Source organism: Dermacentor andersoni, chromosome 4 (genome assembly GCF_023375885.2).
Source record: "Dermacentor andersoni chromosome 4, qqDerAnde1_hic_scaffold, whole genome shotgun sequence".
Classification (NCBI taxonomy): domain Eukaryota; kingdom Metazoa; phylum Arthropoda; class Arachnida; order Ixodida; family Ixodidae; genus Dermacentor; species Dermacentor andersoni.
This window is the reverse complement of record NC_092817.1, coordinates 220837603-220849176: the sequence shown is the minus strand read 5'-3', so window position 1 is coordinate 220849176 and position 11574 is coordinate 220837603. Positions and strand designations below refer to the sequence as shown.

General features: G+C 43.6%; 1 long non-coding RNA gene across 1 annotated transcript; it reads right to left on the bottom strand.

The window, feature by feature from the left end:
• Positions 1–511: 511 nt before the first annotated feature.
• Positions 512–10431, bottom strand: LOC129386661 (uncharacterized). Its single transcript, XR_011894014.1, has 2 exons — positions 4504–10431; positions 512–4145 (listed from the first exon to the last, which is right to left on the bottom strand). It is a non-coding gene; the product is annotated as an uncharacterized lncRNA (long non-coding RNA).
• Between the last annotated feature and the right edge of the window lie 1143 nt (positions 10432–11574).

The following is an 11574-nucleotide window of genomic DNA, read 5'->3' as shown; positions in this document are numbered from 1 at the left end:
TGCCGTCACTATTGGCGCTTCACCTATTGAAAGAAAAATTTTGATAACTTTTCTAATACTACTGATTTTTATCATACAAGGTTTTGTTGTAACATCCTGTATTCTGCTGCACTTGATTTTCTTTGAGATACCCAGTAGATGGCCTCAAGAAAGTATCCCAAAGATATGGAAGAAATAAAAGGCAAATTTTCGTGCTAATGCTATATATAATCTGTTCACCAACTACCACACTAAAGAATACTGCCTACCAAAACAGATAAATCACTGTTGGTACTAGCTTCGGTGATAAAACATTATCGCAGGTAGGCTGCTACAGGAGGAGTGAAACTTGGGAGACATTTATGAGGATAGTTAGCAATCAGCACAATTTTGAGCCATCATGTATTGAGGTTTTTATATGACGCACAAGAATAAGGTTCAGGATGAAGTTGCTGAAAACAAAAAATTGCAAGATATTCAGCGTCAGTTTAGTTGTAGCGGTGTTAAAGAAAACGGTGCATCACCAAGAAAATTACTTTTCCAAATCTTTTATTTTCTTCATTCAAACAGCCACAATGAATTGAAAAAGGGAAAGACACAAGTAAATTATGTGATCAGCTGCTACTTCTTTTTCTTATTTATCAGAACAATGTTTCTCTTCTATCTACCACATGATGTTGCTTTCTCTTCTTTTTGCAAATGACTGTATCATGCTAAAGCATTCAGTTTCTGGATGACCAATACAATTTTAAGCAAGTACTTGGTGGTGGTAAACAGCTAATGTCACCCCTCATGGAGGATTACTCTAAGCATCACAAAATGCACACACATGGTAATTAGACATAAGACAAAGTAGCTAGCTTTAAGTACAAGATAGGCAATGTAGACATTTGGCAAGCTGATGAACTTGCAACACCTCGAAACTGTTGATTCTAAGATGAGCTATAATGTACATAGCCCATATGTTTGCACAGCGGCAATGAAAAAGCTCTGGTTACTGAACACCGCTTGAAGCATTGCACCAGTGTGACCAAGCTAAGCTAAGATAAACAAGACTATCAGGCCATTGCTCACATACATGAGTGCCATCTAGGACCAGCACACAGACAGACATAAGTACCATAGAATGCATAGAAATAAAGCACTTAGGTTTACTTGTAATGCATACAACACACATATCTTAGTAACAGATACCAGACACTAGAAGCTTGCTAGAAATTACATAACTTGCAGATGTTGAGCACTAACTGCACTAAAATAAGACTTCACTCTTACATTCAACCTAATAAATTGTGACAAACACAATAAATGTATGACATAGTAGTTCTGTGGAAACCTGCAAGGTGGAGAGAAGAAATGAATAAAGGGAAAATCAGACATCACCCGTTTCTAGCAATTGCTACAAAGGAAACCCATACGGGTTCCTCGAAAGAAAAGCCTCATAGTTGAAGAAAAATTGAAGAGCGGCTGCCCTGGAAAGGGGGTGGTCCCGGGTTGGAGTCCCGGACCAGGACGAATTTTTCTTCAACTATGAGGCTTTTCTTTCGAGGAACCCGTATGGGTTTCCTTTGTAGCAATTGCTACAAACAGGTGGATGTCTGATTTTCCCTTTATTCACAATAAATGTAATAGCCTTAACACATTAAAACAATTTTAGTGCCACAGGCAAGAACCGCAGGATGTTTATAGTTCATTCTTCAACCAATAAGCTAATGGCACACCCTTTCACAAAATCTTGTCAACTCTAGCACTCCCAAATTCTTTTTATTTGCAGTCCAGATGCACTGGTAATTTCAAGCACTTGTTTTGTGTACTGAGCCCTTTTTGCACCTATCTTTCTGACAGGAAATATAACAGCATCAAGTCTATTGTGCTACTTAAATGATATTGCGCGACAAAAACGACACGGACAAGAGAGACGACACACCAATTGCGCCTGGTGTGTCGTCTCTCACGTCCGTGTCGTTTTTTGTCACGCAATATCATTTAAGTAATGGATTGCCAACTTGCCCGGGATGCTGCTCGCACTATTGTGTTGCTACTATGCACAGCATGTGTATTTGCAAATGTTTATCTTATTAATTGTGCTTTTCTTCATAGTCTCTTGAAGGGAAAATATGCATTCTGGTCATACTATGTAATCGCTCTGCTGGAGCTCCTAAAAGACAGCCTACACCATTGTCATTTAAGTAAACAAACAAACAAATAAATAATAGAATGTGGGCAGTGTAAGGATTGCACAGTTCAGCTAAAGAAGAGTTGTTCTTAATTGGTGCCACTGAAATGGCTAACAATATATAACAAAAGAATAATATAACAATACAATAATAATCTTGATATAACAAAACAATCATGTTTTGAAGATGTCTTGGTGAGTTCAGATTCATTGGAGATCGGCTGGATCTGGGTATCTAACCACCTTTGTCTCATAAATTAGAGGATTTTAGGGCTTCTAATGTATGCAGGACAAAGAGAAAGCCATCTAAATGAAGCTTGGAAAAAAATATATTCCAGGTTAGTGTAGAACTATGTGCAAGGCAGTAATAATGCGTAATTAGCGAAAGAAGGCTCAGATTAAACCCACATGCGCTCGCTCAAACTGCATATACCTAAAACTAGAACAAGAAGGCTTGTTTTACGCAGTGAAACATGTGGAACATACCTGAAAGTGGTGGTCTAAAAAAGAAGGTAAAGTAAATTGGGCTCTATGTAAGAGTAAGATGGAACTAAAGGAGGGTGCAATGGCACAGGTGAAGTTAAGGCAATTCAGCAGTGGTTGACATCAAAGAAAGAAAGCCAAGGTATTCTAGGGGAGCCTTCCACCCTCCCGAATAACAAAAAAAGGGACAACAAACTACATGGTACACTAATTCTTCAATTTCAACTGCTGTTGACGTGCCTGTTACTAAATGGACTACCACTTGTTCTAGTCTTTCTCAAGCAAATTGGGTAGGTCTGCAACATAGCAGGAACTACCCAGAGACATTAAAACAGAAATGCTACCTACTCTGTCAAGAGACATTAACAATTTTGCTCTCCTTGGCATGCAGGAGCTGATGTGTGAAATGTCATGATACCTTTCACAGGCCAACTGTGTGCACATTAACATGCAAGAGCTATCACAAAGTTCATACACATTGTGCAAAGTATAGAATTTACCCATTGTACATTTAAATGGTACAGTTCCTGGTTTTTTTCGCATGGTGGTATGCACTGGTGTGAAGCAGGTGGCCTCGAACTAAAAGGCGCTGGAAGCTGGTAACTTTATCTGGTATGTAGCCAAGCTTCGGAATGCCACACACAACCCCTCTCCCCAAGGTCTTTGTTTCATTACTTTTGCAAGCTACTGGAGCTGTTAACTGATCACAAATTTCTTTCACTTTAGGCTGCAAATTAAGAGTATTCTTGAGCATTGCAAGCTGTAGATGCATCACAAACCGTTCCATAACTTGCACTGGCACACCATTTGCACTGCTTATTAATTTCAACATTTCCTGACTCAAAAACAAATGTGGAGTGAGCCCACAAAGGACCAAGTTCCACCACACTCTTCGGCAGGTGCAAAAGTTGATGCACATTGAAAGTCATTGATGTCTCACCATAGAGCATCAGTATTTTGAAGACAAAACTAGAAAGCTTTCCTGTTGCATCACTAATGTCTTCTCTGCTAATACTGGATTTTAGTAGAATGTGTATGGCTGACACCAGCAAGCAGAAATGGCTGTGGTAGTTTGATGGCAGGATGCCATCAAGACATGGAGCGCCATAAAACAAAACCCACCATTTCCATTCGCTTGCCTTCCACACTGCTCTTTCCTGCACAGTGCGTGGGAGTCGGGTGAACCACTGTGGTGGCTTAATACTGAGCAGTCGTTGGTCCACTCTCTTGATTTGAGCTGGCTTTCCAATATATGATGGTGAATTTGCTGACCCAAACCATATGTCGGCCAGCTACCTTGCAACTCCTTCTAGCACACAATTCATGTAGTCTGGACAAACAGCCCAAACTAAGTCAAAGTTGGGTATGTAAGCAAGTGCTGAAGCCCCCTTTATGCCGTGGGATGGATTTCCAGACTGCAGAGATATTCGCATGTCTTCCCTGACACTTGTGTTGGCCCTCAGATTTGGGTGGCTTGCTCCCTCTGGAACTGGGTATCTCAGAGATCCTGGGATAATAAATCACATCACACTCTTACTTTTACGCTTCTTGAAATTGTTCTGCGTGGGTTGACAAAACACATATCTAAAAAAGCTGTTTTATTTAGCATGCAGGTGGCATGAATAACTAAAAAAAATGCCCCTCCAGTTTCCTTGTGTGATTTGCATTGTCCCCTAAGTAGTAAAATGCCACAGCCATAAGTGCTATCATAGATGACATTTAAAAGATGTTACATAATAAAGTATGCACTGAAGTGCCCTTGCAATTTTGACTAATTTAACTCAAGCTTTGTTATATCTACATGTATATGGGAATAGATAGGTGCTTAAACAGCCATAAACTAGCTTGTAATTGGAAGTACTTACCATGAATATGGACACCTTTGTGAAGGCAGAAGCTGCACCCAAAGTAGCCGTTGTATTGCTTCATATTGAGCACTGCTGCACGTGCTGGGGCATCAAACACCACAACACGTGATGTGCACCTTCGAGGACAGCGCTTGTTCGTCACACTTCCACTTGACAGAGTTCAGTTCTTTGAGGCTTTTAACAAAAGTTCCAAGGAATGGACTCATTCTTGGGTGGCCCTTTCCAAAATATAGTCCACATAATAGCACATTACTCCACCGCAAGGATAATGGCAGTTCATTCACCACACACTGAATTGGCTTTGTTGCATTTGAAAACTTTCGCACCATCTGTGTTGAATGTGAGGGATATGTCACACCATGAAGAGTTTTTCATCTGTTCTTTGTAAAGCCACCCATCACAGATGTCTTTCATAGAGCCATCATCCGCTTGAAGTTCCCTTTTCTTCAAGGATTCCATTAAGCCCTTTGACATAGACTTGTCAATAAGCATGACTTCAATTTGCTTCTTGAAGTCCAATGTAAAAAAAAAAATTTTGCCCCGAGTTGGCGGTGTTGCAGTGCAGGCATAAAAAATCCTTTTGACGAGGATTAGGCATCACAGCTTCGCATGCCTCACAAAAGTAGTGTCGCTTGACAAGGCCGCCCATCCACTGCCTCTACGATTTTCTAAGCATGTAGCTCGAAATAGGAAGGACGGGCATACCAAGAAAAAGGTTTATGACACTCACAAGCTTCTCGATATCCATCCAGTTTAGGCCTACTGACGCAGTATACGCCACTAGCGTATACTGCATGGCATCTCTGACACTTATGTCTGAGTTCGGAAGACGTTTGCTTGAGAACAGGCTACAAAATTCATCTGCATCACCTTCGCACTCCTCTGCACCACTGCAGTCTTCAGAGCAGCTGGATTCACTGTCACACTGTTTGTTGCCATCTCCCTCGTCACTTCCCGCATGATCAAGGTTTTGGTCACTGGCGTCGAAATCATCGTCGTCATCAATCTCACACACGCCGGCATTTGCACTTCCAGCGCCGGAGCTTCTAAGCTGCGTAGGTGTCTGTGAACATGACTGGGTGTCCTGGACCCTCTCCTGGTACCGCAACGATGCCCATGGCAAGGAGTAGGTCTCCCCTGGCTCTAAGTAACGTTTCCTGCGCTTTTCTTCTGCGACGTCCCTCCGGCGCTAGTGCTTCGCGTCTGGTCCATGATGCAGAACGCTAAGGTGTCTGTCGGCTCTCCAACGTTAAAACGTATATTCACAGCATCGTACACGGCACGGTAAAACTGAACAAATAAAAAAAATGGCACGGCAAGACTGAACGAATAAAAACTGAGCTGTGAGTATTACGACTGAAGGCCAGACCAACTCGTCCTACACCAAGGCGTGGGGAAAGCTTCCTGAACGGATGTAACGCGGTTCTTCATTCTATGGCATGGACGAAGGAAAAAACCATGGGCATGCCAAAAACGTGGTGCACATGTGTTGCACGCATCATAGTTTGCAACCTACAGCCCTACAGGACGACTTTGCGCTAAAGAGTATAAAAATCAAAAGCTGGCGCTGCATGTTATCATCTTATTTGTCACTAAATGCATTTTAATACATACTTCATATTTTAATAACAATTATATGTAACTATCACTGTAATTTAAGGTACGTGACGGCAAGACGAAATATATTTATAAAAGCTATGACAATAAAATTGTGTTTCGAATATTTTACATATCCCAACCCATCGTCATTGCCATCGATCACCATGTGCGCATATGTGCGTGTGGCGGAGTCTCGCCGACGAAGCAGTTCTATTGTCGCATCGCACTTGTTGGTCTGTGGTCGTCGAGGCTTATAGTATTAGTGTTAGTGCCAGTAGCACGTGTGTCTCGACATCCTGACACGATGTATGCCTTTGTGCGCTTTAGGGATGATAGAATGAAGGTAGCCGTGTCCGTCGATCGCATTAAGAATTTCACTCCGAAAAGTCTCAGGGATTTCAACTCCACAAGATGGTATGAAGTGCGCTGGGAGGACAAAGAAAACAGCAGATATTTCCGGGCCCAAATTATGAAGTTGTTTGGTAAGTATGCTTTTCTATGTAATGTTTCATGACGCGATTGTTACGGGTATCGACAAGTGCGCATTTCATGCAATTTCCAGCAACCAAAGAGGAGGCCGATGCGTGCACGGAAGGTGTGGACAAGCACTTTTCGTGCCCGAAAATGCCACTGTACAGTGACTCGGACCAGTCATGCACCAGTCATGATTCCTAGAGAGAGGTGAGGCCCATAAATATCTGTATATACAAACATCATTAAGTTATTTTGTGGTTCAAAAATGCCTTTTAGCGGCACTGATTCACTGGTGCACCTGCATGGTCGGGCAGCTTGCACCTGGTACTTGTAGGCGTGTGTGGTAACAATGCAGCCATTGGGCAGCCCTAATTCAGTGCACTATCTGTTTCCTCCTGACACTACTATTGGTCCCCGGGAAATGGGCAAAGGGCAGCTTACAGCAACCCTGCTAGCTACACGGTCAAATGTTCTTGCATGCACTTCCTTGTTCACGTTTCTTTTTTTTTCCTTTTGCTCGTGCACAGGAGAAGAACAAACGAACTTCAACATTGTGGCAAAAGAATGTTGAGGCGACATTCGGGAAAAAGCAGTTAGAGGCTCTCTTCTCTGAGGAAAAAGACCACAAGACAGAGGAGCTTGAGCAGGAAGTGTCAAGGCTGAGAGCAGAAAATATCAAACTCTCTGCAAGAATAGAGATGCTGGAAAGAGCTCTGTGTAGCAAGATCTTCGATGCAGGTTTCAGATCCAATTTCATCATATCGAGTGTTTTCCAGAGATCTCCCATTCTGCATGAGCGTTTTTCTTCTATGATCACGCAGTCCTTCACAATGCTTACCTAGTCATCTCCTTATTTGTAATATCTGCTGCTTGCTTTTATCCTAATGTCTAATCTCACTTACTCCTTTCCATCTTCCTCTGCATTGTCCTAAGCTTCCTCAATTATCTGTCAAGTTCCTCCACTAACATGCAAGTTCTTTCCCTATAGGTCTGCAATATTGAACATTGAAAGTTCCTTATTCTCATCTACAATACCTGCTGGGGGAAAGGAAATATTTGCAAATGCAAAAGGATGAAAAAGAATACTGGTCCTAAATTTGATCTATTTTGCTGCTTTTCTATTCCACGTTTGGGGAGAATGCGAAACCATTGTACGTGGAAGCTGCACCGATTCAGCATCTATTCTAAAAAAACTGAAAGCGCTCCGACTACATAGCAGAGTAACATGTTGAGAAATTCTACCCTTCTAGGTTTCATTGCCAGACAAAGTTGTCCCCTAGTGCAGCTATTCAACACTTTAATTTCTGATTCAGTCTAGTACTGACTCACAGCTTCTGTCTTCCTGTGACGTCTTTGTCCTGTCTGTATGCTTATAGTGCACAGGCTCACCTACTCTTGGGGTAAACATGCAAGCAGGTGACTGTGCACAATCTAGTGGCAATGCAGCCAGTTGGTCATATACACGCAAACCTGCACTGGTGCAGCGACACCTGAACGTGTGGCTTTGCATCATCTGATACACACCGTATAGGCCTGCATTGCCCTTAAGTCTGCCATGCATTTTCGTGCTACATGTATCAACGGGTGGTGCATTCACCACCATGAAGCAAATGAACTGCACCATCTCCAGCAAAATGTATCTTGAGGGCAAAGAATTCGGTACCATTATGGTTACTGCTAGGGTAATGAGAAGGGCCATATTCTTTTTCACTGATGGAAAAAAAGAAAGTTCAGTTCATTAGGTTCAAAACTGTGAAACTGCTGCCTGTTACATGCGGGAGACAAGTAGAGCACTAGTGCCAATGCAGCAGCAAAACTGGAAGTGAAATTTGCCTATATACAACACAGGCCTGGCAAGCCACTCAAAATGCAGATGATGCGAAAGCTATGCCTTCAAGCACGACTGCATATATTTGCAGGTTTGGTTCCATGTGCGACTGCACCAACACTCCACATAGCATGACCACATGCTTGCCTTTTCACCATGAAAGTAGACGAGACTGTGCGTGCCTGATATTCTGTGTCGTTGTCTTTAGATGATGTTTGCAGTGGGCAAATGTTGTCATTTATATTTGTGTATTGTACATTTGGTATTTCTTGGTGACCTGTATTCCAGAGAAACGTTGTTGTGAAAAGAGCGCACACGGTGACAAAGTTCTCACAAGCTCGGAAAGGAGCATGAAAAAGGCACTGCAGCCCTCTGGGAGCGCAGGTGAACCAAAACCAGCACAACAACCCTTCAGGAGTCCTGAAGGGCCAGTGAAGGGCAGCTCGGAAGAAACGCCATCAAGCAATTTAAATGAAAATGGAGAGCCAAAATCTGGAAAGTCGACAGCTTCTCTTTACAAAAGTGCTGAAGGACAAGTAAGTATTTCTATTTTCACACACACTTCTTTGATAGGTTAATGTCGCAGCTTTGTGCTTGTTAGCAAACATGGGATAACACATAGATGCTGTGTCATGCTGTGACAAGTTTGTCACTAATTTCCTTTCTGAGTACTTTTTGCTGCACAACAATGATAAGTAAAATATTTAACATGCAACTTGTTCTGGTACATTTGGGGAAGAATGTATATGTTACGGAAGCTCTCTATAACCGCCTCATGGCTGCGAAGACGGACAGCTGATTTGTTCGTGAAGCTGCTGTGGCAATTTTTTCAACGGCAGGCTTGGCTGGCCACAGTGTGGCAGGTGCAGTGTCAAACCGGACGAAAACTGGCGCAAAGGCAGCGTTGGACAAAACTAAGTACTCAGTCCTAAGTGGTATGTATAAGTATTTAGTTAAGTTTTCCATGTGCTAACTCACCTGAAACAGATGGTTAAATCGATAGCCTAATACCCATTATAGCATGTTCCCGATTGTCTTGTCTGCCTAGCCTACACAATTTGTTTGCTTCATGGTATAGTTACCAGGACATAAAAACCAGAGTTGTATATTTGTTTTTTATGCTAATCTAATACACATTACTTTCCCAGACTAAGATTCCACCATTATATGTGTTTTCCTTTTTGACAGCTCATATTGTGCTTAATAGCTTGAAAAGCAATACACGAGATGGCTGCTTGGCAGCTCTCAGAATGTCACTGCTGGCCTATTTTTTTTACTGTGGCTTGATCAAGAACACTTCATTGCAATTATTGTCTTGCTGTGAGCATTTCTTGTTTTGTGTGTGTGTGTCGTGAAATTTATTTACTTATGTGTGTTTTGTTCCCAGATTTCTTCAGCAACTTTTTGCTACAACGTTATCCGATTGGGAAAATGGAAAAAAGAAAAAAAACTGATGAATAAAATCCTTGCTGTCAAGATTGCTGACATAATGAAAGCGAGTGCAGCGGGACAGCAGGACAGCGACGGAGAAAGTGCCAGCAATCTTGGAGAACTCAAAGAAGCAGGCAAAGAACATGTATGTGGAGTGGAATAAAGACCTTTTGTGTATTACAGGTGTCTTAGTGTTGCTTACAACGTACATGCGTGCCGCTGTGGTGAGCTACGTGGAGGATCTAGCTGCCCAGTGTGCCTTTATGTAGACTAGAATGTCCTCATACACTTATTAGTACCAGCGCTAATAGACCTATTAGTCTAGCCCTATTGGCCTTGTCCAGTTGGCCTAATACAGGCTATTAGTCTAGTCCTATTAGCGTCAACCTATTAGTCTAATACCAATACACTCTATTAGTATCAATAACCTCATAGGCTATTAGTTTTTGTATTAGAATTTTTGCTAGGGGTAGTACACGCAAATGTGGCCGCACCGAGGAAATGTCCACACGCTATCCATAACATTCGAGCCAACATTGTCCTTGGGGTACACCGCTGTCGTCCACTGGTCACAGCAGCAGCTCTGCAGACTCGATTCCTGAAACAGCGATGCAGTAGTCTGTACGAGCCAGCGTCGCTCGCGCCGAAGCGCCCTACTGGCGAGAGCCGCCGTAGCAGTTGGTGACCGCCGGCTCTTTTCTCTGCCACTGAGGGTTGAGAGCTGGATACAGGCAGCCACCGAAGTCGCTGCGCCGAACCGGCCACAGCATCACCGTTACCCGGGGTGGCTCGATCGTAGTCCAGGGCAGCAGCGCAGACGATGTGCAGGTGAGAGCAAACAAGGGGTGACTCCGCTCACGCTGCGTTCACTCAACGCACTCGGCAAACACTAAAGTAGTGTAAGGGAGAGAAATTTTGCATGCACATCGCCCACGTGGTACGATGTTCAACTCGGCGAGCAAAAGATCGGGTGGCTACTCAGATGCTAAGTTCACATGAACGAAGCTCGCTTCCTTGAGTTGAACAAGTAATTTCAATTCGTGCGAGGCTAACTAGAATGAGGGAAGCAAAGTGCAACACCTCAATGCCATGGTCCACCAGGTTGTGTCGCTCCTCGTGCGGCAGGCAGCTTCGTAAAGCCTTATGCCCCAACCACTGGCACGCGTCGGAAAGCTTCGGCATGCGCCGAGGCGTCAAAAGCGTCGGTCGAGAACACGGTGAAGCGTGACGACGCGCAGCGATTATATCTACTGCCTATGCTAGAAGTTTGCCGACGCGAGGCGACGCTGCGCCGGTGTGCACCAATGAGAGGCTGCAATGCGTTGCAAGCGTCAACCAATCAGAGGCTGCGAATCCTCCGGCTGCTATGCCTATGATGACCGACCGTGCGAAGGCGCCGGCACCAATGATCGTCCGAGTTCTTTGGATGCACAACGCGTGCAACAGTGTTCCTGAAAGACAGTGTTGTAATAGTAGGCCGACAACGACACGACCGACCGACCGACGCCCGTGGGTTGTGGCAGCGCGACGTGGATCTGAAGCTACTTCGAACGACGCCGACTAATCCAACCTGCCCACTGGGTTCCGCCGGGCTCGGTATGATTGTCTGCTAAAACAGCCAACCGAATCACGATTGCTGCAACGTCTGTGTGCTTGTTGTGTGAGTAATTTGTTGTGCTCAAAACGAACGGAGACATGTTTACGAGCTCCGAAGTCTGGACAATCAGCACTCGCGT